Below are 3,071 nucleotides of genomic sequence, written 5' to 3'. Positions count from 1 at the left end.
AACTGCAGCCGCGTTGCGGGGCAGGGCTGTATGCTAGGTCCCACCTCCTCGGTCAGGAGAGCCAATCCCAGTGCGCGTGTAGGGCGGGGTTATCACGTGACTGGCGGGCGGGGCCCGACAGGCGGCGCGTGCTGCGGGGCGGGGCCCGGTGGTGAGAGGGTGCGGCCAGCACCCGGCTGGCCGGAGGCTGGGCGGAGCTGCGGAGCAGGTGGGGCACTGGGGTAATTGCCACCAGGAAGGGGTGAGGCGGGAGCTTATGGCCGCGCGCCTGGTTGTAACTAACTGGGTACACCACTCTCCGCCTCGGATTAGTGGGTCCACGAGGTGCGAATATCCGCAGACTAGAGAGAGAGAAGAAGCAAAGTTAGTCCTAGCTGCTTCCCACTAATTCCCAAACTTCTGTTCTTATTAAAGACCCGTTTTCTGACTCTTTCAGTTCATCTTCCCTGTGACCTAAACCCACCCCGCAGGTGGAAAGCCCATTTTGCTACAACTTGGCAAGCATCATCATCACTTGGGGATTTATGGAGCCTGCGCCCCTCCGCTAAAGTCTGCTGCAGCAAATTGAGACCTTCTGAGACATGGCTGAAGGCAGTGTAAGCAAAGTCTGAATAGGATGAATTGCTGATTTTGGGTAGAGGGTACCAAACGAAAAGGGGAAAGCCCACAGAAACCACTCAGGATGTTTGTTATCCCTTGAAGAGAATGAAAAAGTTTTAAGTTCTATGCTAGACACAATTGAATTTTTGTTTTATTCTATATAAGACTGGTTGCAGAGTATATTTACAACAATTGCAGAAAACTATCCGGAAAGCATATTGAGAGGGGAATCACTCTCAAAAGACTTTCATACTCAATATTTAAAGAAGTTTCCTTGTTCTATGCCAGTAAGCCAAGCAAATTCCCTTTACGCCATCCATTTTCTCTTCCATACTGTTTTTCCCATGATAAATGCATAAAATGCTACAAAGTCATTCAGTGATGTCTGCTTGTTCTTAACTGACTCTTCTCAGTTTTGTATGTCTATTCTCTAGGCCTTGTCACTTGGAGAATATTGCTTCCATGTATTTAGTTTCTTGTTTCTAACTATTGGAATGACTAGAGAAGCCCAAAGTTAAGATGGAAACAAGACACACTGAAATGGATTTTTCAGTTATCGTTATCTAAGAGTCCACAAACAAATGAGATTGTTCCTATCTTTTCTGTTTATGTATACAAGGATAGCATCTCAGAGGTCTCATCACCAGCACTGGAACCAGTAACCTCTAGGATTACAGCACTGAGTTGTGGTGATTTTTGTTTTGTGTGTATTTAACTCTGGACCTTCCTAATTCCAACACTTGGATCGGTCATCAGCTCTTAGCAGTCTCCTCACAATTATCCTTCTTCTCTTTCACTTACCCAGTCCCACATCACTGCACATCTAGATGCAGACCTTTCTCTCCATCATTGCTTTAAACCAACCCCGCTGTAGTCACAAGCCCTCTGCTCCAAGCAATCAGCCTCCTAGGGATCTTTCTATGTCTTGCATTTTCCTGCCTCTGCCTTGGCTCCAGCTTTCCACCATCTTCCTCACCAGCACCTGTTCATCAATTTCCAACTTTAAGGAAGTTCCCCTCTCCAGAAATCAGAAATCTGTTTTCTACATTCTACTCTCAGCTTTATCACCTCTTTGCCCTATATTCCTAGGTGCAGGGCTTATGCTTATTCTATATGTTTCTCTTATAACCCTAAATAGATTATTAACCCTTGTGCCTGATGTCAGATTTTCCAGCTAGATTTAGCACACTATCCCAAGGATATTCAAGTAAACTTGCATGGTGTCAAGCACTGCAGTTCAAGTAACAATGAAGTCCTGGTGCTAAGGAGCAGACTGTACCATCTGTGGCCTTGCAATAAAATTCAGGACTCAACATGTCTCTCTTTCTACCTCATTTACATAAAATCATAATGATATCAAAGGTACATGTTCATGCTCTCATTCCCTTGAGTAGGAAATTTGCATATGACCAATGGTCATTCTGTGGTTATTGTCCCTGACCACACAGTTTATTAAGTTGATCCTTGAATGCCACATACTGGCCAGGGATGGTGATTGTTATGGGCTGAATGTGTCCCTGGCAACTTCAGAATGTGACTGTATTTGGAGATAGGGCCTTTAAAGAGATAATTAAGGTAAAATGAGATTATACTGGTGTGCCCTTCTTCAAAATGAAGAGATTACAACACAGACAACACAGACTGAGGGGAAACGATGTGAAGACAGTGAAAAGGCAGTTATCAGCAAACCTAGGAGAGAAACCTCAGAGGAAACTAAATCTGCTAACACCTTGCTCTTGGACTTCTGGTCTCCAGAACCATGAGAAAATACATTTCTGTTGTTAAAGGCTTCCAGTCTGTGATATTTGTTATGGTAGCTCTAGTAAACTAATATAGTGGTTCTCTGTGATCACCCCAAGTGAATCACCACATCTGATTATGCCATGATATTCATCACATTCCTTTTAGGAAAGGTGCCCTCCGCAATCACATCAGGTCACATGCTGACCAAGTACTGACCAGAGAAGGTGACCATCACCTTTACTTTACATTTACTCCCTACAGATACAGACAAGGTGGGTGGAATTTTATATAGAGAAGAAGGCCCTAAATTTAAAACTCCCGCCATTGACATATGCTCCTTCAGAAGAAAGCCTTACCAGTTATTTTTTGTGTCAAGATTCTATGATTCAATCTATGTGGAAAGTGCAATACAAGCACTACTACCTGTCTTCCAAGTGAATAAATTGTGGCTAGGTTAAAGGTGGCCAGACACAAGAGGGGCCAACAGCCTCTGAAGGGGTTTGGCTCAAATCTCCACCCAACAGAGGTAATCATGTTGAATGGAGACAGACTAGTCCAAATAGATCCCTTCTCCGGAGGTACTAGGTGTACTCAGATGCATAAGTCACAGTGTATTTATCCATGATGCCTATAGCACATTCCAATTTAGGAAGCATCGGGGACCACAGAGATTCTAGGAGATCTTATATCCCCTGGCTCTCTTAAAACAAACCCTGTTAGCAAAGGCA

The 3,071-nt window shown here is 44.2% G+C and overlaps 1 long non-coding RNA gene across 1 annotated transcript; it reads left to right on the top strand.

The window, feature by feature from the left end:
• The first annotated feature begins 151 nt into the window (after positions 1 to 151).
• LOC107508409 lies at positions 152 to 1,913 on the top strand. The gene is made up of 2 exons (XR_004955674.1): positions 152 to 208; positions 437 to 1,913. It is a non-coding gene; the product is annotated as an uncharacterized LOC107508409 (long non-coding RNA).
• Positions 1,914 to 3,071: the final 1,158 nt, after the last annotated feature.

The sequence above is a fragment of the Rousettus aegyptiacus genome, unplaced genomic scaffold, assembly GCF_014176215.1.
Source record: "Rousettus aegyptiacus isolate mRouAeg1 unplaced genomic scaffold, mRouAeg1.p scaffold_m13_p_2, whole genome shotgun sequence".
Classification (NCBI taxonomy): domain Eukaryota; kingdom Metazoa; phylum Chordata; class Mammalia; order Chiroptera; family Pteropodidae; genus Rousettus; species Rousettus aegyptiacus.
Note: the sequence above shows the minus strand (reverse complement) of the source record. Positions and strands in the feature narration are given on the sequence as shown.